The sequence below is a fragment of the Octopus sinensis genome, linkage group LG2, assembly GCF_006345805.1.
Source record: "Octopus sinensis linkage group LG2, ASM634580v1, whole genome shotgun sequence".
NCBI lineage: Eukaryota > Metazoa > Mollusca > Cephalopoda > Octopoda > Octopodidae > Octopus > Octopus sinensis.
The window spans coordinates 2,409,225-2,436,723 of NC_042998.1; the positions used below are offsets into that span (position 1 = coordinate 2,409,225).

Sequence of the window (27,499 nt, forward strand, 5' to 3'; positions counted from 1 at the left end):
CTGGAATTAGATGCAGCGTGTGAGAGGGATGATTGCACTTGTACAGACATGCAATGCATATCATGGTAACAGTTGGGTAACGAGGTGCTAGGAGATCCAACAAGAAGAAAGATGTAGATAGAAGTCAAGAAAGGTAACCTTAAGATGCTGAACTTCACTGGGATGACAAAAATGGATTACAATGAATGGCAAGATGATGAGTTGGAGAGTACTCACTCAGTCCATGGAAAAATGATGATGATGATGATCATCATGATTGTTTAACCTCTATTTTTCATGTTAACATAGGTTGCACAGTTTGACCAGAAGTGGTAAGGCCAGGGGCTGCACCAGGCTCTATTGTCTGTTTTGGCATGGTTTCTACAGCTGGAGTTTCCAACCACTCCACTGAGGGCCTTTTACATAGCACCAGCCCCAGTGCTTTTAATGTAATACCAGCTGGAGTGCTGGACAGCAGCCCCTGCCAGGGCTCCACTGTCAAGTGTGTCTTAGTTGCTGAAATTGATTGCAATACTTATTTTAATGATTGCTAAAACAACGATACATATATACTCTTTTACTCGTTTCAGTCATTTGACTGCGGCCATGCTGGAGCACCACCTTTAATCGAGCAACTCGACCCCGGGACTTATTCTTTTGTAAGCCCAGTACTTATTCTATCGGTCTCTTTTGCCGAACCGCTAAGTGACGGTGATGTAAACACAACAGCATCGGTTGTCAAGTGATGTTAGGGGGACAAACACAGACAAACAAACATACACACACACATTCATATATATATACATATATACGACAGGTTTCTTTCAGTTTCCGTCTACCAAATCCACTCACAAGGCATTGGTTGGCCCGGGGCTATAGCAGAAGACACTTGCCCAAGATGCCACGTGGTTGGTTAGCAAGCTACTTACCACACAGCCATATATATCATCATCATTTAACGTTTGCTTTCCATGCTGGCATGGGTTGGATGGTTTGACTGAAAACTGGTAAACATAGGAGCTGTACAAGGTTCCGGTCTGAAGATTTCTATGGTTGGGTGCCCTTCCTAACGTCAACCACTTCAAGAGTGTTGTGGGTGTTTTTTATGTGCCACCAATATCGGCGACCACTACCGTCTCACTTGGCTAGCATCAGTCATGTTAGGTTTTAGGATGGTCGTTTTTTTTCTCCTTAAATAAAAACATGCTCTATATATTTATTGGAATGGATTTAACAGAACAGGAAATATGTGGGATGGAGAGTTGCCGAAGAGGTTGTAGGGTGTGGGACAAAAGATTTCCAGACAAAAAAAAAAAAGTACAATAACAAATCTGAAGTGAAGGACGTATAATGCAGATTTGGCAAAAAAGAACATCCCGAAATATAAAATCTGTTTCACATCAGGAATCTTGCAAAACAAATACATAAACGTATGTGTGTGTGTGTGTGTGTATATATACTCTTTTACATGTTTCAATCATTTGACTGCGGCCATGCTGGAGCATCGCCTTTAATCGAGCAACTCGACCCTGGGACTTATTCTTTTGTAAGCCCAGTACTTATTCTATCGGTCCCTTTTGCCGAACCGCTAAGTAACGGGGACATAAACACACCAGCATCGGTTGTCAAGCAATGTTAGGGGGACAGACAGACACACAAACACGCATATATATATACATATATACGACAGGCTTCTTTCAGTTTCCGTTTACCAAATCCACTCACAAGAATTTGGTCGGCCCGAGGCTATAGTAGAAGACACTGGCCCAAGGTGCCACACAGTGGGACTGAACCCGGAACTATGTGGTTGGTAAGCAAGCTACTTACCACACAGCCACTCCTGCGCCTGTGTGTGTGTATACACATATACATAGATGGGCAGGACATCCAGCCGTAGAAACCATGACAAATCAGACTGGGGCCTGGTGCAGCCCCTCAGCTTACCAGCCTTGGTCAAACCGTCCAACCCATGATGAAATATATACATGTACATATATATGATGTGCTCTCTCTCACATACACACGCACTTTAACCTAATCAGGACTGGCGACATGGACATCCAGCCGTTGAATACCGCCCAACAAGTGACATCCAACCCATGCCACGGCGCTAAATCGATGCGCGCACGTATGAATGTGTGTGTGTGTGTTTGTGTATATATATATGATGTAGAAAGTTTAAAGATTAAAATCTGATATACAGCAGCAATAAAGCGTCATAAGAATAAACATACGCTGTGGTCACTACTATTTTTGTAGAATGCATACATTTTATGTGTATATATGTGCGGATATGCATACACACACACATAATGTACATTTTCACATATACTTTTAGGAATAAGGTTCATATATGTAAACGTGCGTGCATAAACCAATACCTATACGTGTGTATGCATCTCTCTCTCTATATATATATATACACACACACACACATATATATATATATATATATGCATCTCTCTCTCTCTATATATATATATACACACACACACGTATATATATATATATGAGCATGTATCGGTTAGTATAACGTTCACATACGCACGCACACAGTACACGGCGTAAGCGTTACCAAGGTACTCGTTCGTGTGACCACCTCCAAACTTCCTCCCACTACGTCTTCACGGTGTTTATGACGTCACTGACACTCCCACCCCCTCTGTTAAGATAAGGGCAGAGTCGGGGAGGCTTTCTCTCGTGAAACACTTGGCACTTTCTGTTCCTCTCACTCAACACACCTCCTCCTCCTCCTCCCTTGGCCGTTATTGGAGAATTTTTTTCCAACCTTTCCTCGCCGCACTTGTTATTATTTTGGGAAAGCACGCCGCTTGGAGAAACATGGATCGAATCTTACCTTCTCTCTTATATTTCGGTCAAGTTACCGAAATAGTTTCTTTTACTTCTTAATTTAGGCAGGAAAAAGTAAAAGAGACGGAAAAACAAATGTTCAAGTTAGTAAAGAAAGCAGAAAAAAAGATGCTCGAATGCAATTAATTAGCCGTAGTTAATTAATTAACAGGATGTTATTTCGTTTTATTTCGTTTATTAATTGCTGAGATAATTTCGGAAAAAAAAAATATATGTGTATATAAGAAACAATAACGATAGAGAAAATTATTGAACATAGAACGAAGAGTAGAAAATTAAAAAAAGAAGAAGAAGAAGGATGACTAATTCAGTGGCTTTTTCGAGGGAACGAAAGGAAATGTACACATAATCGGGTAAGGAACCTGTTTCTTAATCACATTTTGTACATTCATGAAACCTTGATGTTTTTCTGAAAATTAGTTGAGATGCAGAAAAGACCAAAGATAGAGAAAGATTGAAATAGAAAGTGTTTAAAGGTGTCTGAGGCAAGTCATGCTTTGTTGTTGTTGAATAGCCAGTTTTATGGGGGATCATTTTATTTAAAGGGATCAACTACAAATTGGACCCCCATTTCCTGACATGCAATGCGCGCCCTTCCGCTCATCACTGTTCCTTAAATACACATTTTCATTGCCTTAATATTTTGTGAACCCTTTTAAACTACAAATGATCCCTTCTAATTATTTAAAACCAATTTATAGTAAAATTGCTATAATTTACTCTGAAGGGATCAATATTTCTCCCCTTTTTTCCTTCTCCCTTGTCTCACCATGAACGTTGTGCTATTAATATAAACCGCGTGGCTTTAAGGATTTAGTGGGAAAAAGTGTTAAGATATTCATTCTGGACATTATTAAACTATTTTTCATTTACTTCGAAAATTTTCAATACAAATTCTTCTTCTTGGGATTGTTTTCTTTCCAGTAATTATAACAAAGACTGGACGACCTTATCAAACAATTTCTTAAGCATCTATTTCAGCTAATTATTTATTGTACTATGAAAATTAACGAAGTTTGTTCAATATATAATCATGTATGCCTATAAGAATATGATCAGGTATTCTATTAATATTTGAAAAAAAAAGAAAAAACGAAACCTTGTAAACTTATATTTTATTCGAATGGAATGAAGTCGTTTGCAGCGGCGAACTAGAAAGGTGCTTCTTTCAATATACCTCTAAGACTATAGGGTGTGTCAGTACTCTTATTAAAGGTATATATATACACACACACACACATTTGTATATTGGCACGAAACTCTAGACCCTTGAGTCGGTGTAAATCTAGTTTAGTAGGTTATACACACGCATATACACATGTATATACATATTGCATGTAATGTGTGTATTCGTATAAATTTATAAATGTGTGTGTGTGTATATATACACACACATATAAAGTGTATGGTTTTGTCGTGTGAATGCATATATGTGTATACATGTTGTATGTGTGTCTGTGTGTATATATATATACATGTTGTCTCTATGTGTGTGTGCGTGTGTATATATATACACATGCATGTGTGTATATACAGTGTGGCCCAAAATTAGGCTTACAGTTATCACGTAGGCACTTTAAATTTCTTTTAAAATATTTTATCACATTTAAATTTCTATCTTACGAGCTGAAAAGGGGGACTTGACAAAATTAACTAAATTAGCATAGAATAAGGGTTTCATATTATTTTATAATTAAGACCTAAACTGTTAATATATGAATGCGAAAGAGATAGTTGAATAAGTGTGTGTGTGTATATATATATATATATATATATGAGTGTGTGTATATATATATCTATATGTATGTGTGTATATAATATATATATATATCTATATAATGTATGTATGTATATATTTGTGTGTATGAAATTTATGTATACGTAAGTATATGTTTGTGTATGCTGATATGTATGTAGATACATATGTATATAGGGAAGAAAATCCTGATTGCAAACCTCCACTACCCTGCGGTTATATCCAGGTATGAGAAGGACTTTGGAATTCGACCATGAAGAATAATCATTGGCTTGACCCTCTAAGGCAGTTTGATGTTGTCTGCAGCCCTGTTCTGGCAACTCCCGCAACAATGTGCCAGATTGTAGCAGCTATGCTGTTCCTTTGGATCCAACAGTCTCATGGAGTGGGAGGACACACCTGCATGGACAACTGGCCCTCTATGCCAGCGCTCCAAAACCGGTATGCCATGGCACACTGGTGTGTCACAAGACGATGCTAGGCTGCAGAGCACTGCTCTATCCCATACTGGCACATGTTCGATCCTATTGAACATCTCATACTGGAAAGATGGTACTGCAACAACCAAACAACACTGGGTCAGACCACAAATGTTTGTGGGGCAGACATTAACCCTTTTTTCTTTTCTTTTTTTTGTTTGTTTTACATCACACAGTTCAGTCACTTCAGTTACAGACAATACTGTCTCAGTAGGGCGGAAAACTTGAACCTTGATTCATGGTCCATGGTCATTAACGACAGATGGAGGCCAGTATATATATAGACTGACCAAGGAATTTTTATTTTTAGATATAAATGATGTACTTAAATGTGGTTGTGTTTTTAGCTTCTGCTTTTTCCATGGCCACATGTGAGTATTTTATTTATGTTCCCTCGTAAGCTCTACTGAAGAAGAATATGTCCTTTATAGGGATTAATTCCGAAATTGATTCAATATAGAGATAACGAAATTTAAATTTTCTAAAGGTTAGTTGCCCGCTTTCAGTTCAATTTTCCTGTAACAAGTGGATTATAAGTGGATAAATCAGTGTATTCTTTAGCCCTTAATTATAAGATATATATATATATATATGAGGTGTTGGGCGATATGATATGCTTCAGAAGAACTGTTGAGTCAAGTAAAATCGAAATCGTGGGCGTGGCCAGTGCCCCCTGACTGGCTCCCATACTGGTGGCATGTAAAATGCTCCATCCGAACGTGATCGATGCCAGGGTCGCCTGACTGGCTCCCGTGCCAGTGACACTATTGGAGTGGTTGGTGTTAGGAAGGGCATCCAGCTGTAGAAACACTGCCAGATTAGATTGGAGCCTGGTGCAGCCCACTGGCTTGCCAAACCTCAGTCAAACCGTCCAACCCATGCCAACATGGAAAATGGATGTTGAACGATGATGATGATGAATATATATATATAAATTTAAACACTGGGGGTCTACATTTAGCATAATGGATGTCCACTTAGTGGTCATCACTCTTATATATATGTAATATATATATGTAATATATATATATGTATATATGTGTGTGTATGTGCATATATATATACATATATGTTTATATTTATGTGTATGTATATGTAAGTGCATTTATGCATCTGTAACTTTATGTATATATGAGATATGAGTATATGTATGTATATATTTATGTATGCTTGCACATATATATGTATAGTTTGGAAAAGTCCTGTTGCATTTCAATATGGGAAAGAAACAAATGCTTTTTTGGTGTTAATTGATGTATTTAATCAAGATAATCCCATCTATTCAACAAATTGTTGAATCTCTTGGACATAAAATAACTCAGCTTTTGAAGCAATGAAACTCTCAGTATGTCTGTGACTGTTAATCACTTTACAATTCATAAATTGTTTTCCCTCTGAATAATGTTGCAGAAATCTGCAAAGATGATTCTCAAACAGAGCAAGGTCAACAGTGCCATAATCTTTTCCTCAGTGACTTGGGCCATATGTGATCTTGCTTTGTTTTAACACCCCTATATTATTGACCAACGATGGGCACTTCTTTTTCACAACACTTCCACTTGATGGCAATACTTGTATGCATTAACTGTTTTTGCTTTGGTTTAACACTTCATGATAGATGACCCCCTTCATCTGTTATACAGAGTATAACAATTTTGGGCTTAGCCCTGATTTGGGGATGAATACCCCTTTTTCATTGGATATGATTATAGAGAACTCAGTTTTCATCAGTTGTGATGATTCTGTCCAGAATAGGTTTGGTGGTAAGTCATGCTTCAGTGACAAATAGTGGGCAACTCTTTGAGAAGCTATCAAATAACAAAGGGTGCACTGACCAAGTTTAGACACTTTTCCTAGGTATTTTGTAATTGAAATGTAACTTAAATTGAACAGTTTTTCTAATTCTTGTGCAGTTTGCTTTGGTCTTCCAGATCAAGGAGGATCTGCAAAAGAAAAAATTTTTCTGAACAAACCTGGCCAAACCACCATTGGTATTATCCAAAGGTTCCATAGATAAAGTGAATATTTCTTGCTGCTTCCATTGATAAAGAGTCCCTTTTGGATTCATACAACATACAGTGTTTGATATGGATCTGATCTCATTTTAAAAGGTTAAAATCAATATGAATTTAACCTCTATGGTATAAAATAATCTGCAAAAAAAGAGAAAAAACTGTAAAAATTAATGTTCAATTTAGTATTGAAAATGTCCCCTTAAGGTAATCATGTGAAATGTGACAAACTTTCTTTCCAACCTGATATATATGTATGCATAAGTGTGTGTGTGTATGTATATATATTATACTTTGGATAGTTGTGAATTGTTGGGTGTTTTCTGTGGTAAAGTCCTGTATTCATTAAATAGAATTATAGAAAGCACCGTTGATTAACCGTTTTGCATTCAGATTATTCTGTCTCATTCACATTGTTTCTAATTAATCATGCCTTATTTCGTAGATTTGAAATTTTGATGATGTGATTCTATACTTTTTGAGTGACATTGAAGGCTATGTGTGATAGACTGGATCTGATTGGTTAGAACATAAAACAGACAGCATATTTGGGCTGGATATAGCCGGTTTAAATGCTAATGGATTAAATGAATATATGAAAGTACAATGATATTTAACATGTCCATGTAGACTTGAATGCGAGAAGATCTTATGCTGTGGAAATAGTCTTGGGAGAAATTTCTCTTCTGGAGACAACATATATGAAAACTCATTGGGATAGGGATTGTATGATGCATGTATTTCTGCATTGTTACACCTTATCAGCTGTGAATATGAAATTCATTGTTCTCAATGTTAAGAAGAAAAAATTTACCCAAGACTATTCTTGCAGTGAAAGGTCTTCCCATGTTCAAGTGTTCACAATGGTTTTAAATATCATTGTACATGCATATATTTTATTCAACTGTTCTTTGTGCGACTCTAATAAATTCCAGCTTAGTCAAGTTTTGTACATGCCAGCAAATTTACTCTTTTACTGTTCTTATCTATCAAAAATATTGTTCTGATAGAGCTGCGAATGGTGAATCCGATATGGTTGATGGAGCATAACTGTCTACAATCTGATGTTATGATTCATAACACACACACGTGTGTGTGTGTGTATATTACTTTATTCAGTTGGTTCAATGAAACAACTACTGGTGCTTCTAAGTTATATACATTACACAATATGCATTACTAAATCATCATTGTAATTGGTCACCTTAATTTGGAAACCATGGAATGAAAGTTATATCATAAACTCCACTCTTCATTTATGTCATACACCTGTATGTATGTGCATACCTGTATGTATAGGTATTTATATATAGTTGTGATAATGAAGTGAAACCAAATAGTGATATCTTGAAGTGATTTAATATGCATCAAATGATTTCAAAATATCAGTATTTGGTTGGACTTCATTATTACAACTAATACAACACAGTACCAATACTTACTTGATGGTCGTGACTCTGCTTATGCGGATACACTAACAATGATTTGGAGTAGTTTGTTATATTGGACTTGAGTCGAAAATTCTAGTACCGTACACCTTTTCTTAGTGTAACATGAAATAGGTATTTAAGGTGGTGAGCTGGCAGAAACGTTAGCATGCCGGGCAAAATGCTTAGCGGTATTTCGTCTGCTGTTACGTTCTGAGTTCAAATTCTGCCGAGGTTGACTTTGCCTTTCATCCTCTCGGGGGTTGATTAAATAAGTACCAGTTACGCACTGGGGTTGATATAATAGACTTAATCCGTTTGTCTGTCCTTGTTTGTCCCCTCTATGTTTAGCCCCTTGTGGCCAATAAAGAAATATGAAATAGGTATTAGTATATGAATATATGTTCACACACATTTTAAATACTTTCAGTATCCAGAGCAAATATGAAGAGATGACTGAATATTTTTCTTTCAAATTTCAAATCTATAAACATTTAAAATCACTTCTATCTGTTCTCTTTAGTTTGCAGGTAATTGTGTTGTGTTTGCTGTCACAATCAGGAGAGTGGGAGAAGTTTTTTGGTTGGAATGAGTCAGAATATGTTCGCTTTGTTTCACGACCTTAAACCCCCCCTCCCCTTCTCTACTAAAATATTAAATAAACCCCACTTAAGTAAATCATTTGCTCTACCTACTCTCAATAGTTTTGCATTGCTGCCAAACAACATTTTAGAATATTGCCAGTAGGCTGAAGCATAGCCATCAGGATTACAAGAAGCAAATAAAAAACCCCATAGCTTTCCTCATAACTTAGGAGCTAACATATTGTCCTGACTGCCTTGGCCAAAGCAGGAACAATGCCAAGATCTTTGAATTGTGCTAAAATGGAGGTTCAGAAATGTTCATTCTCCATACCAGTGCCAATAAGCGTTGGTGCATCTTTAGCTTCAATGTACCAATTCAACTTGTACCAATTGCTGTATTACTACTCCCCGTCTTGTTTTTCTTTTTCATTCACAAACAAGCAAATCTTACTCTTGTTTCCCTTCTGCTTTAGCCTACCTCATGGGCACATCTCTCCTCCTTTTCAGTTAACCCTAATGTGTCTCACCTGGTATCCATGTTAATCCCCACATCATCATCATCATCGTTTAACGTCCATTTTCCGCGCTAGCACGGGTTGGACGGACTCCCATAAAACACATTTCCGAATCATGCCTCACCAAAATTGCATCTTTCTGTAATTCTTTCTCTGCTCACATTTTTCTTATAACTATTAACCTGCAGAAACCCTGCAACCACAAATACTGTTTTCTCTCCTACTACTAAAATAACTTCTTCCCTCCTGAAGTAATGAGCTGCACACCACTTCCATGTAGGCACACCTGGTGCACCTGTCTCTTCTTCCCTTGTGGACACCTCTGTGCCTTAACCATCACACTCTGCACTAAACACTTTTTCTCTAAGACGTTCTTCCTCAGAGTCGTTCTCCAAACCCTCATTTTCTTACAAAGATTACATTTCTCACAGAAGGTCATACTAAACACCAACCTCACCAGTCTATACTGACATACAGATGTCATCCGTACTGCTTCTTTAGATAATTCATAAAAAATAAATTTACACAGTATAGGCGCAGGAGTGGCTGTGTGGTAAGTAGCTTGCTAACCAACCACATGGTTCCGGGTTCAGTCCCACTGCGTGGCATCTTGGGCAAGTGTCTTCTGCTATAGCCCCGGGCCGACCAATGCCTTGTGAGTGGATTTGGTAGACGGAAACTGAAAGAAGCCTGTCGTATACATGTATACATATATATAAGTGTGTGTGTATATGTTTGTGTGTCTGTGTTTGTCCCCTTAGCATTGCTTGACAACCGATGCTGGTGTGTTTACGTCCCCGTCACTTAGCGGTTCGGCAAAAGAGACCGATAGAATAAGTACTGGGCTTACAAAGAATAAGTCCTGGGGTCGATTTGCTCGACTAAAGGCGGTGCTCCAGCATGGCCGCAGTCAAATGACTGAAACAAATAAAAGAGAGTAAACAGTATTGGATTCTTTTCATCAAAAAATGACTTTAATTCCTGGAAACGTGGATTTATCGTACCACAGAGCTATGACACAACCCCTCTCCTATTACCAAATGAATTATATATTTGTACTATTAACAACTTGTTCCATCTCATTCTGATGATGTTCTATTGAGTTGATTTAAGGTTAATGTTCTGGCTAACGCAGGAAACCTTAGAAATCTATCTGCAACGATGCAGAATCGTGTCTATGTGCAGGTGCAGAGTGCTGGGTATATTTGGTCAACACTTGTTCTTCTATTATCCATTGAATATTACTTAAATGTTGTCAAGTTATTCAAGATATCCATTCATTAGGGATGGTGGGGAACCCTGCCAATCAACATGATGTACTGTTAAAACCAGGTAAAACTGGTTCATTGATTTATGACACATCACACTCCATTTCTGTTATTAGACTGAGTGATGCAACCAAAACTACGATTCATTAAACAACCTTTTTTTCTATTGATGGGTGTATATCTTGTTACTCCATCTGGTTCCCTCTTAAAAGGCGTAGAATCTTAGTGTGTTTCTGTTTTGTTGCTTTCCATAACATACATTTTATGTACACTGAAATAGTTTCATTTGACCAAAATTATTTGTTACCGCATATAAGCTATATATTTTCAGAGTTTCTTAATCCAGTATAAATATAATCCGACTAGGGGTTGTGGTAATAACTTAATTTCTGTGTAGTCTGTTGGTAATCAAATTTAGTTGTGTAGTCTGTTAATTATGGTGATTGTTAATTTTCATGATTCTTACAAAGAAGTTATCCTAATTTCTTTTTACATGGTACTATTCTTGAGAAAATTGATCTATTTATGTATTTTGGATTGCATTTAGATACAGACTTAACTGACATATGAAACTGCTGTTTTCATTATTTTTATATCATAGTTTAAAATGCATGTTCTACTTGTAATCCTGAGATAAATTCTTTAGCATTCAGATTACTCTGATAAATGTAATTCTTATTTATTCACATTGTTTTAAGTTTTCTCTTTTACTTGTTTCAGTCATTTGACTGTGGCCATGCTGGAGCACTGCTTTAGTCGAGCAAATCGACCCCAGGACTTATTCTATTGGTCTCTTTTGCTGAACTGCTAAGTTACGGGGACGTAAACACACCAGCATCGGTTGTCAAGCGATGTTGGGGGAACAAACACAGATACACAAACATACATACACACATATATATATATGCATGCATATGACGGGCTTCTTTCTGTTTCCGTCTACCTAATCCACTCACAAGGCTTTGGTTTGCTCGAGGCTATAGTAGAAGACACTTGCTCAAGGTGTCACGCAGTGGGACTGAACCCGGAACCATGTGGTTGGTAAGCAAGCTACCTCGTAGCTTCAAAATTTCAGTGATGTCACTGCTTATTTTTAGAACAACATTGCAAGGTAGGTGTGATAGGCCAGATCTGGCTGGCTTTAGCATAAAACAGGTAGAATATTTGAACCAGATTTCATGGGTTTAAATGCTTTATTTATTTGGTATTGCTTTGCAAATTTAACTCATTTGTAGGAAAGGTGTTTGGTCAGTTGAATTGACCCTGTACCTGATCACAGCACTTTTTATCATAATTTGAAGGACAAAAAAATAAAATCCATTGTAAAGGGGGTGGGATAAGTCTTTCTAATCTCAGAATTTAAAAGAATGTTACTTTATATCACTTCTTTTTCTGGGTGCTCATCTGATTTTGTCTTCTTCTGAACCTTTCACAACATTGATTTCTAACTTAAACATAGGGCCTTGAATTTCTTCAGGAAGAGGTGTAATTGATTTCAATCAGCCCAGGTACTTTGTTTTATTGATTCTGAAAGACCAGGAGGTCCCCGTTTCTTGTGTTTTTGTTCCCAGGTTTATTTCATAATCAGTATTTGCTCTTTAGCTCCAGGTCAACCCTGCTTGAGCAAACCTATGTCGAAAGGTTGTCTAACGATGACAATCCAATCTTGTTTGAAAGGAAAGTCGATACAAAATCACACACATTTACATGTTTACATAATTCAATGTGTTCTCTTTCTATTTTAAGATGGTAAGGGTGTAACTTGAGGGCGATTTAGCTATCTCTATCAGAATAGGTCATATTGTAGATAACAGAAATGAGTGCAGTTTGTACTTCTTCTGAATTGTTGATGAAATTTGAAAGACAGGAGTAGGAAATGAGTGGCAGAGATGTTGGATTGGATCAGTGCTGTTTGAACAGTCATGACTTAATTTATCTGTTCATACATTCTGTCAAAGAGTACATGAATCCATCAATACTAGCTTATGGACATCTAGGTAAATAATGTAATGATATTAAATACTGTTTTTAGTCTTAATTCCAAAATCACTATTGAAAATTTAGAATTTAGATCTGTATCATGCAAACTTTTGTATGTAAATGATTCGGATTTTAAAGGTGCACAAAAGAATAATTTGAATAGATTTTCAATCTATTAAGTCTGATAGCTAGGGGTTAGTGTGTGTCCCTACTTCTACTTGTGCAGACATAGTTGGCATCATACCTAACTAGTGGAGTTTCCACCTTCTGTTCAAATCTACGGTACCAGAGCCACAATAACTCGTCTGATGCTCTAGTGATTCTCTCAAACCTAAGATATATAAACACAGGCTTATTATCTCAAAAATGCTTGCTTTCACTTTTATAATTATGCAAGTTTTAACTTTCTGATTTTTATAATTAACTTTATTATTATACCACATTTTATAAATCTGAAAATGCCTGTAGATATATAGTGACAATAATTTAATATCAATATCAGTCTCTCGTGGTTAACTTAATCCTACAATTAGTGTAATGTTGACTACCTACCCTCTTGGAAGTTATTGGCAGGCAGACTCCACTCTATTACAAGCATTTGTGTCATGTCTTTGGTTTGAAGATTACATCTGCCTTTCTTTCTACAAGTTTTTGGAGGTCTTGAGGTAGGTCATAGATACAGTCCTTTCTTTTGTAAGTCCTTGCCTTTCAGTAGGGTGTCAATAATAATAATAATTTGGACAAATAGCTGTAAGTTGATTAGTGTGTTTAAATGTTGAGTACAGCACCGGTTTTAAGGGCATCTCAAAAGGCCTAGTTGGAGATGCAATCTTCTGAGTTCATTTACAGGGCTCAGAAAAATTCAAGGACTGCTACAATAAGGTGCATGAATCTGAGAAGGGAATACGTTCAATAAAATCATAATTAACTGATCCTCCTGTATTTACTTTTACCCAAAGCCAGAAACTTTTCAGCTCCCCCTTGTATAATGTGCAACAGGCTTCATCTAGTTTCCGTAAGGCTTTGGTCAGCTCTGTGGTCTGTAATAGAAGACACTTGTCCAAGGGGTTGTGCAGCGGGACAGAACCCATTATGTGTTAATCTATCTTCTTTTACTTGTTTCAGTCATCTGACTGAAGGGTTTTTGTTGAACAAATCGACCCCAGGATTTATTTTGATAAATCTGATACTTATTCTATTGGTTTCTTTTGCTGAACCACTAAGTTATGGGGTATAAACACACCAACACTGGTTGTCAAGCAGTGGTAGGGGACAAACATGGATACAAAAACACATGCACATTACATTATATACATATATATATATATCATCATCATCATCATTATCATTTAGCGTCCGTTCTCCATGCTAGCATGGGTTGGACGGTTCAACTGGAAGGCTTCATCAGGCCCAGTCAGAATATATATTCTGTTGTGTCTGGGAGATTCATTCTCTTTTAGTGCCTTATAATTTGACACACTCACTGGTAAAATTTCCACTTATTTCTTTTTTCTTTTTCTAAAATTTTCATTGCATCTTGCAACCTTTTCAAACTATTGAAAAGACACAGCAAAAATAAAAATAAAAAAGAAAGAAATGGAAATTTTACTGGCGTGTTAAATCATAAGGCACAAAAAGAAAATGACTCTCCCCAGACACAACAGAATATGCTTCAACACATGAACTCACATAAAGTATCTTGCAAACCAAATCCCAAAACGAAATATATATATATATATATATATATATATACACATACGCACACACACCACACGATATGTTTCTTTCAGTTCCTGTCTACCAAATCCACTCACAAGGCTTTGGTTGGCTTGAGGCTATAGTAGAAGACTATAGCTCAAGGTCCCATGCAGTGGGGCTGAACCCAGAACCATGTGGTTTGGAAGCAACCTTCTTGCCACTCAGCCGTACCATCTGTAGTATTTTCAAATTTAGTTTCTCATTCAGTTTCTTGTAGCAGTTAACTTTATCTATTTTTACTCCAACTACTCAATTTTCAAATGTGAATGGTTGCTATATCTTTAAAAAAAAAAAGCTAGTCAGTTTGTGTTGGGCACAATGAGACACAATTAAATGTCTGTCTTAAGCTTATGAACAATGAGTTAGCTTGTCAGTTTGCAAGAATAGCTGGAAGCAAATATTTGACAAAGATCTTCATTTTGATAGTAGTATATGAAGGAAACTGAAAATCAGTTAAGCCAATCGTGTTTTGAAGAAATGGAATTTTCTGATTATACTTGTATATATGCTTATAAGGTTAGGTTAGATAATTTGTGAAATGTATGTGTAAAGCCATAAGGTCATATGCTCCAATGCATTGATTGCGTGTGTGTGTGTAAATTCATGACACGCACATATAACACATACAGAGGCACACTGGAATGGAATTAAGCCAGTTTTGTGTCATCTCTCATTAGCACCATTCAAAATTTCTACATTCTTTTTTTACTATGTTGAAACCCTTCCTATATTACATCAGGAGGTAACAAATGATTCTTTGGATCTTTTCACTTTGACCGGCAGATTTAAAAAATAATTTCTTTGTAACTAAACACTTTTAAACTTCGTATACTGGTAGAATGTGTTACATAAAACATTTTTTCTCTTGGCTTTCTTGAGACAATTCTGTAGTTTGTAAGCTATTTGTTGTTAAATTTCTCGTATTTTGGCAATTTCAACCAATCAATGAAGTCTATACTTTTTGTGTTTCGACTGTCAACCTCACTAAAACGTATTTTTTGGTTAACCTGGTGGTTACAGTAGTCCATAGATTTATAAAATAATAATAATAAATTGCTGATGGGGGTCTGTTTAGCAACAATTATTTTAGGAAGTTCGCAGGTTTTGATAAGTTCGTGTAGTGTGGAAAAAATAGAACACTGATTTAGGATGACGAAAAAAAAAAAAAAAATTCTGTCGAGGAGCCACTCCCCGAAACGTATTTTCTCACAGCATACGAACTTATTTAAACAGTTTTTGAATTGTTGCTTTTATGTGTCTAATATAATGTTAAAATAAGAGAAGACTGGTACCGTTGGTAGCAGCTTCTAAAAATACAAAAATACTAAAAAAAATTCAAAAAAGACATCTGTTTGCTGTTCACTCTGTCCCGCTGTTTTCCTTACCCGTTTCGTTGCTAAATAATGAGGTAGAAGCATTTATCACCGTGCCAATAATAATTGAATAGCTGATATTTTGTCCATTCTACTGAGATTTTTCTTTTTCCTTTTAACCAAGGCCAAGATATACTTCGGTCTTCTCCACCTCCAGATTTGCTCTATTATTGGAAATAGGCTGTCAATCAATAGTTGGTGTTTCAGATTACGCCCAGAAGTAAACTTTCTCTAACCAACAATCTCAGACTCCCCAAACATGCTATTTGTAATCTCTTTGTCTTGACAGAGAAATAAGATATATCCTATATCCTGTTTCTCTCTCTCTCTCTCTCTCTCTCTCTCTCTCTCTCTCTCTCTCTCTCTCTCTATATATATATATATATATATATATATATATATATATATATAACGTTTCATCCATTCTTAATAATTGATTATTACCTGGTTTTTAATTCCTAAAACGATACAAAAACAGAAAAGTATTAAACTTAACGAGGGAGTCACTACCTTATTGCATCGACCCATGAGAGATCACCAGATCATACCCTACAGCCTCAAATAAAGGGCACAATAAAATACATTTATGAATTTGTGTTGTTGCAAGATCTCTGATGTGAAACCGTGTTGAACTATTGTTATATTTCTGGATGGTCATTATTATTTTTTTTTTTGCCAAATAAACACACGCACTGTATATTCGTCATTCACTCGTTTATTGCTGTTCTTATTTTAAGTCCGATAATAGTTCATTGATATACAAAAATCTGGGACAGTCACGGCTTAAACGCTTTTGATCATAGATCTTCTGGATCAATGATGATATGGGGTTAAACAATCACTTCTTGAAGTTGACTCTTCCTGTCCAGTAAGGTGTGTGTGCGCGTGTGTAGACGATAGAAAAGGGGCATGACTCCCTTTTGTACCCCCACCAATGAGTCGGGGGTCTTAAAACACTTCTCATCGATACATTTCAATTACTTTATATATGTATTTTTTATATTTTAGTGGGTATTTCAATATGCTACATATATTTTAAACTTCTCCTCGCGCTTGCTTGTTACATTTTAGTTTCTATTTGTTATCGGTAGAATATTTTAAGATATATTTTCTAGAATCATTTTTATCATTTAGTATCTCAGAAGCATTTCCCCCAGTATTATTAGGTCAACTTTTTCTTTTAATCTTTTCGGGATCGATAAAACAAGGCACCAGTCAAGCACTGGGGTCGGTGTAATCGATTCCCCCCTCCGCTCAAAATCCTGGCCTTCAGCCAAAATCAGAAGGAATTATTATCTCTAGCAGCAAACAGTTACGACCAAGTGTTGCTGGTATGGGACAGTTCAAAAATATTTTGTTTATCTTTTTTTCTTTCATTCTCCCTATGCAGTGACCCTTCTCGCTCTGTGCAAATATATTCAACAAATGCTTATAAAAAGCTCCCTACTTAAGAGAGCAGTCGCGTAAAAATAAAAAAAAAAGTAGAGAGAGAGAGAGTGTGAGGGAGAGAGGAAAACAAAAGCCATGTCGGAATCTAAACCGTGTCTTCAATGCATGGTGTTTGAGAAAGCAGAGGGGAATTAGCCGTTGGAGAAAGCAGAGGGGGAAAAAACCGAAAAGCTCAATAGATCGGACTGTCAAACACTCTTAACTAATAACACTCCCATTTAAAAGCCAGCAACCAACCAACAACAAACACCAAGCGGCGCCGGCACCGACGACAGACACTTCAGACTTGGTTCGGCCTTCTTTTTCCTTCAAACATTTCGACGACCGCGACGACTACTGTTGTAGAATCTGTTGTTCTCAGTCGAGGAGTAAATTCGCTCTGCCTTGATGCACTTATACATATCAAATGATTTGAAATTATAGACGGTCGGAAGTAAACAAACAAACAAACCAACGGATATGTGATTACTTTAAAGGGATCTCAAATATTCTTTCTAAAAACGTGAGTCGTCTCCAAGATTCTTTTTACCACTCTTAACTATTTTTTTCTTTTACTTCGGAATTTACTGTTCATTCTTTTTCTTCTTTTTTTTTTCGTTTTAAATCAATTCTTTGCGGGTAATTAGTTACAAGTGTTTATTTGATAACTTTTGGAATTTGTGTTAATTAAAAACAAATATATTCCATTGTTGGATGTAAACATGGTAATCAGTTGCACTAGAATCACATGTTAACTTCTTAAATAACAAACTATCCATTTATCTCATATTTTTGTGTGTATGTGTGGCTTATTCAAAACTTAATTATGAACAGTAATTAATTATATATAATATACCAAACTTTGTTCTCCGCGTGCCGTTTGTATATGTATGTGATCTCTTTCCTAAAACTAACTCACTCGCAATTTTAAAGATAATCGTAAAAATTTCATCTACTTATTTACTTTCCTTTGTTAGTTTGTCCTTGACTCGATATCGTTTATAAACTGCTAAAATTTCACATGGAATATTTTCCTGTCTTAGATTTATGCACACTTTTGTGTATGGGTTTTGGCATGTCTATGCGTGTATGATTAAGCAAGTGGTTGTTAGTTGGTGTTGTTATTGACAGGAACAGAGTTAATGGGAACAAGTTGATCGAAGACGGTTCCACATCTCCGCTTCCACTAAAGAAACTCGTAGCTTTAACGAGCACTTTGCCTCCAATTATAGATTTTGTTTCTTTGCATTAACTTTTGAACTGTGCAATTTAGACAATTTTGATTTGCGTAAAAAAAAAGCAAGGAAATAAAATAATTATCATTTAGATAAGTTACTTTAGAAAGATGAGTGTTAAAAGTAGAGTTGATGGTGATTAGAGAAAGAAAAAAATAGATGCAGTTTATCGAAACCGTCACTGCTTTGATGACAAATTATCAATTCATGTGTTTGCTTTTGTCGTCAGATTTTATAGTATATGATATAAATTGGTTAGTATTTTATCGACCTGGTGGCACATTTTCCGCTCTGTTGACTATCAAGTATGAATTGATAACTACATAATTATTTTTATGCAACAGTATAGAATAAATAACAATTATAAACACTCACACACACACATCCCGATCTTTTATGAGTCAGAAATCTTTTACAATAAATGTTCTTATGCATGTTTTTGAAAAACTAAATTTCTTCATGTATAGTATAGTTTACTACATATCTGTTAGACTTAGCACAGAAATACATTATATATTTATGTATATATGAAACGACTATTAAATGGTATTGCCACATGTATTTAACGAATAAATCAGTCGGAAAATATATGGATTTATACATAATGAAAATAATTTTTATGATATTGGTACGTGATTCCGCATCAACAGGCTGATATAATTGAATGAAATGATGCTGCTACTGTTACAATCATGTATACACTTTCTCGGCGAAGTTGGCGCAAACTGTGCAGTCGGTTGTACTAGTTTCCTTGAAGGACCGACTTGATATCCTTCATCATTCCGAAATATACATTGCTTACTTCTCTCTCTCTCTCTCTCTCTCTCTCTCTCTCTCTCTCTATATATATATATATATATATATATATATATATATATAGCGTTTTTGTTACAGGTCAAAATAGATTAATTACTCTCCGATCTTATTTCAATTCCCAGCTAAAACTACTGTGCTTGGATAATGTACTTGTTAAAGAAGCCAAATTTAAACCTTAATCCTGTACGTGGACATAAATAGCATCCAAATCTCAAGTGACATCACTAAAAAAAAAAAAGAAGAAAAAGAAAAAGGGAAGGGCACGTTGGCTTATGTAGTCCTAAATCACCAATATATATAATTATTACGTGCTAAATTAGTGATAAGAAAAAAAGTGTTGGTTTCGACTGGACTGCCTTTAATGATAAAACTGGATCAAGGGTGGCCTGGGGCTAAACTGCAACTGTAACTTGTTAAACAGAAAACAAAAAGACTTTCCATTGTTTCACCCCAACCATTTATAAGTATTATATTGCTAGTTCGCTTAGATTTGATGTGAACCGGATTTCAATAAATTCCTTCCAATATTTACATCGGTATCTGATGTTATGAGATTAATCATCAACAATAATAATAGCTTAGGCACAAGGCCAACAGTTTTTGAAAGGAGTGGGTGAAGTTAGTCGATATCGACCCAATTTTTAATTGCTCCTGTGTTTTATTGATCCTGGAGGTATGAGAGGCGGAGTTGACCGCGACAGGATTTGAACTCGGAACTTAAAGTGTCGGAACATATCGCAAGGCATTTTCTCCGATGCCTAACGATTCTGCCAATCTGTTGTCGTTAATGGTTTCTGATTTAGGCAATTTTAAGGGTGTTTATCGATATAATTAACCTCGGGTCGGAGAGTGCTTGACTGGTACTTTATTATCTCGTTCCCCACCCCCGACTGCCTGTCCCTCACTCCCTCTCGTCTCCCCCCTCTCTCTAACATTTTTGTGTGTATCGACAAAGTGGCTTTGGAGGGATCGTCGTAACATATATCAGTACCAGTAATAAACACGGCTTATGCTTTGAAAAGAAATATTACTTCATATCTACCGTCACGACGGAACATGTACGTTGTCGCGCGACCTATTAGAAATAGCAGTTAAATCTTCAAATCATACACTATCATTAACATTAAAAAGGGGAGCGGAAAAGAAAAGACCCACAATCAGTCGGAGATACTATTGTCTCAAATTTGGGATGATCACAACTGGAACTCCTTTTATCGTATGTGTGCTTGGTAAGGGCTAACTTGAGGGTAAACAAAAATGTCCAAGTTTTTAAGCATTACAGATGCAGAGTCTGCTTAATATTGTAATACCCTCAACGCGACCAGTTGCCCTGCTAAAAACAACAGTCAAATCTTTTCCAAATCACCACCTACTATTTTTATAAGAAAGGATACGCGAAACAATGCAGTTCCAATTATTTTTCATGTATGTGTCTGTGTGCCAAGTACTTTGCTTTCCAACCACATGGTTCTGGGTTCAGTCCCCAGTGCGTTACATCTTGAGTAAGTATCTCTTACTATAGCCTCGGTCCGACGTAAGTAGATTTGGTTGACGGAAACTGTAAGAAGCCCGACATATATAATGTGTTTATGTTTGCCCCCCCCTCCCCACCGCCACTTGACAACTGGTGTTGGTTTGTTTACGTCCCCGTATTCTAGCACTTCGGCAAAAAGACCCCGATAGAATAAGTACCGGGCATTAAAAAAAAAAAGTACTTCGATTACAACCTTCCAAGGCGGTGCCCAGCGTGGCTGCAGTCCAGTGAAGAATTACCAATAATTGGATAGTGACATCTGGAGCTCTTTGTTAATAATAGGTGGTTACTCGATCAGGGCCGATCTTAGAGCTAAACAACAATACCCTGTGGAATTATTGTGGATGGTACTAATTATGATTGTTAGTTGGCAATTGCTATTGACTGTTACGACTAACGAAGTTCTTCCTACTTCAAGAGAAATGGAGAGAAATCAGCAGACAGGTGGGAAGAACGGGACGTTGAAATTTTGAGGCAAGGGTTAGTGAATTACATCGACCCCCAATGCTCAGCTGGTACTTATTTCATCAACCTAGGAAAGATGAAAGTAGACCTCGGCGGAATTTGAGCTTTAGCACGCAAAGTGCCAGAAAAAAATTCCGCTCAGCATTTTGTCCGGCTTGCTAACGACTCTACCAGTTCGGGACCTCTACTACCACCACCACCACTACTACTACTACTTGTCACAGGGACATTACAAAGACAGGTCAAAACACGCAGGGAGTTACATTTTTTTAAAAGATAGTAGTGGGGTGGGTTACTTTTTTACTTGTTTCAGTCATGCTGGAGCACCGCCTTTAGTCGAGCAAATCAACCCCAGGACTTATTCTTTGTAAGCCTAGTACGTATTATTTTGGTCTCTTTTGTCGAACCGTTTAGTTATGGGGATGTAAGCACACCAGCATCGGTTGTCAAGCGATGGGGGGGGGTATACACAGACACACAAACACACACACACTTATACATACACATATATACGACGGGCTTCTTTCAGTTTCCTATTTCTTTATTGCCCGCAAGGGGCTGAACATAGAGGGGACAAACAAGGACAAAGGGATTAAGTCGATTACATTGACCCCAGTTACTTAACTGGTACTTAATTTATCGACCTCGAAAGGATGAAAGGCAAAGTTGACCTAGGTGGAATTTGAACTCAGAATGTAACGGCAGATGAAATACAGCTAAGCATTTCGCCCGGTGTGCTAACGTTTCTGCTAGCTTGCTGCCTTTTCAGTTTCCATCTACCAAATCCACTCACAAGGCTGTGGTCAGCCCAAGGCTATAGTAGAAGACACTTGCCCAAGGTGCCACACAGTGGGACTGAACCCAGAACCATGTGGTTGGTAAGCAAGCTACTTACTACACAGCCACTCCTGCTCCAAAAGACGTTGAAGAAGATTTGACTGCTATTCCTTGTAGGTCGTATGACTACGTAAAATCAAAGAATAAATTATGATTTATCTTCCATGGTGTTTACTCTTCCAATATATACTGTCTGTATAGCGTTGTCAAATGAGTCGGGTAGTAGTGTGGGCATTCCATACAAGCACCGTAAAAAAAAAAAAGAAAGAAAAAACACCTATACCTGTTTGCTGATAGCTTGCTGCTGCTTTTATATATTAGGTGAGAAAAATCACACATACGTGTGTGTGTGTGTGTGTTGTTCAGTCCATGCCAGTTCGTCGACCACATAGCAGATAAATATTAAATTATGATGGTGATACTCATTATGTGTGAATGTCTTTTTCTGATAGGGGCAGAGAATGTTGCAGATAATGTACTCTGATGAATGTACTCAGTACTTTATGATGAGCATAAGCTTTTCTGTGTTAATGTGTGCAGACAGGAATGTCATACATCTTGGGCAGGTACCATCTATTATAGTCCCAGGCCCACCAAAGCCTTTTAAGCAGGATTTGGTAGATGGAAAATGAAAGAAGTCTGTCTCATACACACACACACACATATATGTATATAAGTATATAAGTATGTATGTATCTATCCATCCATCTATCCCACCGTAACAGCATGGAAGGCAGGCATTAAACGATGATGTATATAGTTATGTGTGTGTGTCTGTCCTTCACCACTGCTTGGCAATTGGTGTTGGTTTGTTTACATCCCCATAATTTAGTTGTTCAGCAAAAGAGGCAGATGGAATAAGTACTGGGATCGAGTTGTTCAACTAAACCCTTGAGGGTGCTGCACCATAGCTGCAGTCCAAAGTAAACAAATCATCATCATCATCATCATCATCGTTTGTCGTCCGCTTTCCATGCTAGCATGGGTTGGACGGTTCAACTGGGGGTCTGGGAAGCCAGGAGGCTGCACCAGGCCCAATCTGATCTGGCAATGTTTCTATGGCTGGATGCCCTTCCTAACACCAACCACTCCGTGAGTGTAGTGGGTGCTTTTTACGTGCCACCAGCACAGGTGCCAGACGGGGTTGGCAAACGGCCACGGTCGGATGGTGCTTTTTATGTGCCACCGGCATGGAGGCCAAAGATGATAAATATATATATATATAGCCTGATTGGCACTCATGCCAGTGGAACGTTAAAAGCACATCCGAGCCAGGGCCATGGATTGGCTCCTGTGCTGGTGACACGTGAAAAGCACCATTTGAGTGTGATCATTGCTAGCATTGCTTTACCAGTACATGTGCTGGTGGCACGTGAGAAACAACATCCAAGTGTGGCTGTTGCCAGTGCCACTGGACTGGCTCCCATGCTGGTAACATGTGAAAACACCTTTTGAGCAGGGTCATTGCCAGTACCGCCTGACTGGCCCTCATGCCAGTGGCACGTAAAAGCACCCACTACATTCTCGGAGTGGTTGGCGTTAGGAAGGGCATCCAAGTGTAGAAACTTTGCCAGACCAGATTGAGCCTGGTGCAGCCTGTGGCTCACCAGTCCTCAGTCAAACCGTCAAGCCCATGCCAGGATGGAAAGCAGACGTAAAACGATGATGATGATATACACACACACACACGCACACACACTCATAGTGTTCAGTGGATAAATTGTCATCTAAATTACACAAAAATGAAAATAACACTGACATCTCATTTTAACGGATATATTTACCAAAATTACATAAAAATATCTTGAGCAAAGCCTTGTGAGTGGATTTGGTAGACGGAAACTGAAAGAAGCCCATCGTATATATATATATATATATATATATATATATATGTATGTTATGTGTGTATATGTTTGTGTGTCTGTTTGTTCCCCCCAACATCACTTGACAACCGATGTTGGTGTGTTTACGTCCCCGTAACTTAGCGGTTCAGCAAAAGATTCCGATAGAATAAGTACTAGGCTTACAAAGAATAAGTCCTGGGATCAATTTGCTCGACTAAAGGTGGTGCTCCAGCATGGCCCACAGTAAAATGACTGAAACAAGTAAAAGAGAGTAAAAAGAGTATATAAAACAGGATATATTTGCCCCTGTATAAAGTCCTCTAGTAACAGACACTTAAAAGCTGTAGTTTAAGTTGCCTTGGACTACTTTAACCCCTTAGCATTCAGATTACTCCCTCAAATATAATATTTAAATTTGAATTAATAATGGATTGTCTCATAGCTTCGAGACTTTGATGATGTGATTGTTTATTTGTAGAATGACATTGTCAGGTAGGGCGGAGTGGCTGGAGCTGGTCAGTTTGAACATAAAGCAAACAGAATATTTTCGGTTTGATAAAGCTGATTTAAATGCTAAATGGTGAAATTTATCTTAGGAGGCTTTCTACCAGATGTGTTATGCATAAATGGTTATTAATTAGATAAGTATATGAAAAATAAAACAGCCAGTAGTAAAAATTTAAACCAAGTGATAATGTCATCACTACTAAAGTACCAATCCCATTGCCTTTAGCTTCTATAAAATGTCAATAGCTTGCATTAGCACCAGCCACATCATTGACCCTTTTGACACCAACCTATCTGAAACCACCCTAGTTCTATGATACAAATTTCTTGATTTGAAATGATTTAAATCAAAACTTCCCATCAGAATTTCATGTTAACCCTTTCGTTACCAACCCGTCTGAAACGGCTCTGGTTCTGGGTACAAATACCTTGTTTTCATAAGTTTTCAGTTAAAATCTTCCACCACACCTTAGTCACAATTTATGTTCCTAACACTAGCTTAATGATAACTAAGTTATTTTACTAAATTCTTTATTATATTTAAAGTAATTGAAAGAAACACAGAGCATCTCAAAATAAATACAGTAACGAAAGGGTTAATCCATGTTTCAAATATCAGATTAATAATCCTTTCTACTGTTGGCACAAGGCCTGAAATGGGGTGGGGGTGGGGGCTTAGTCAGTTTCATCAATCCCAGTGCTCAACTGGTACTTATTTTATTGACCCCAAAAAGATGAAAAGCAAAGTCAACCCCAGTGACATTTGAACTCAGAATGTAATGATGAGCGAAATACCACTTAGCCAGCTCGCTCAGATTAATATTGCCAAAAGTAAAAGATTATTTTATTAAATTCTTTTGTTATTTTCAAAATTATTTGAAACAAGGGCCAGTGTATTTCACAGAAATATAATAACAAAAGGGGTCAAGAAAAGACCATGAAGGTCTAAATTCATTACTGGATCAATGAATCTCACTGATCCAAGCATTCATCATCATACTGGCATGTGTTGGATGGTTTGGCAGGAGCTGACTAGCTGAAGAGCTGTTCAGGCTTCCTGTCTGTTTTGGTGTGGATTCTATGGCTGGGTGCCCTTCCTAATGCCAACCACAGAGTGCATTGGATGCTTTTTATGTAGCACCAGCACTTACAAGCCTGTGAGATTAGGGGTGCTCAGCTGGAGAGTGTTGCAAGGGATGAGCCTAACCATGCTTTTACTTAGCTTGACATGTCATTTCAAGCACAGACAGACAAAGGGATTAAGTTGATTACATCGACCCCAGTGCATAACTGGTACTTAATTTATCAATCCCGATGGATGAAAGGCAAAGTTGACCCTGGCGGAATTTGAACTCAGAACGCAACGGCAGATGAAATACTGCTAAGCATTTTGCCCGGCGTACTAACGTTTCTGCCAGCTCGCTGCCTTACCACACAGTCATCCTGCGTCTATATGTATAAACCCCATAAAGTAGGTTTATGAACAGGGCTAATTTAGCTATTTCTCCATAGAATGAGAAAATGATGAACAACCTTAATTGATTTTTGAATCTTATTGGATTCTCATCAGACGCATCAACACCAATTTTACCAATTCTAGAGAAACAAGCTGCCATTCCGTTTCTATAGTCAACAGTTTCAGTAGCTACAGGAAACTGGAGCTATCAATAATTGTTTAGAAAGATTAGGCAACATGTCAAGAAACCAGGAATTGGTGTCACGGTAAACTGTAAGCATATGATACTATCAAGAAGCTATTGTTTACTAACTTGTGAACAGGAGGGAAATATGAGCTTATTCAAAGAAATGTAAATGCGCAAATACATATACACAAAGAATGTATATCATAAAGAAGTGCATCATAAACATATGCACATGTGTGCATATGTTTAGTTTTGATTGATTAAATCTACTCAGAATGCTTTTGGTCAATCTGAAGTTATAGCAAAAGACACTTGTTCAAGGTGCCATGCAGTGGAACTGAACCTGGAACCGTATGGTAGAGAAGTGAACTTCTCAGTCATAAACGGACAGAGTCAAGACTATTGAAAAGGTTGCAAGACGCAACGAAAATTTTAGAAAATAAAGATAAGAAATAAGTGGAAATTTTACCGGTGAGTGTGTTAAATAATAAGGCACTAAAAGAGAATGACTCTCCCCAGACACAACAGAATATGATTCTGATAATTTTCCCCTTATAAAAATACCGAATACAGAGGAACAAAAGTGTTGGAAATAGGGGCTGGAGGGGCACAGAGTAAACTGGTTCCATGAGAGAAAACTTACCTTTCAGTTCAGTCAGCTTTTTCTTTAATGCTTTCTAGAATGTCTGGAGTGAGTGAATAACTATTCCAGGTGTACAAATAACAGGTGAAATGTATTATATGCCTTCATTGTTAACTAGCTTTGTGTGTTGATATTATCTTGACAGAATTAGTCTCTGTCTGAAATTGAATCTTTTCAAAACGGGCTTAATAACAATTGTTAATTCTAAAGAAGTAGAATGGTATTTAGTTTGATGATAGACTTAAGTGACACTGAAGTATATCATAGACTAAAGTCATTTGGACAAGGTCCTTAATTGTTCATTAATGAATGTTCATAATTAAAATTAACCATAAATGATGTCATTATAAGCATGTATTCACTACTGTTGGGATGTAATAACTGTAGGTTTTTTCTTTTTCTTGGACTTTATTTCTTCCTCTGTCCTTTAACTTTGATTCCATTCAAACTGTGACATTTATATGTAGTTCTATGAACTTTGAGATTCAGTAAGGGTGAGAAAGGAAAAAAAATTATATTTATATTTTCTGCCTCTTATATTTCAA

At 37.1% G+C, this 27,499-nt stretch overlaps 1 long non-coding RNA gene across 1 annotated transcript; it reads left to right on the plus strand.

Moving 5' to 3' along the window:
* Positions 1-231: 231 nt before the first annotated feature.
* Positions 232-25,779, plus strand: LOC118762225. The gene is made up of 3 exons (XR_004997979.1): positions 232-258; positions 20,985-20,987; positions 25,654-25,779. It is a non-coding gene; the product is annotated as an uncharacterized LOC118762225 (long non-coding RNA).
* The last annotated feature ends 1,720 nt before the right edge of the window (positions 25,780-27,499 follow it).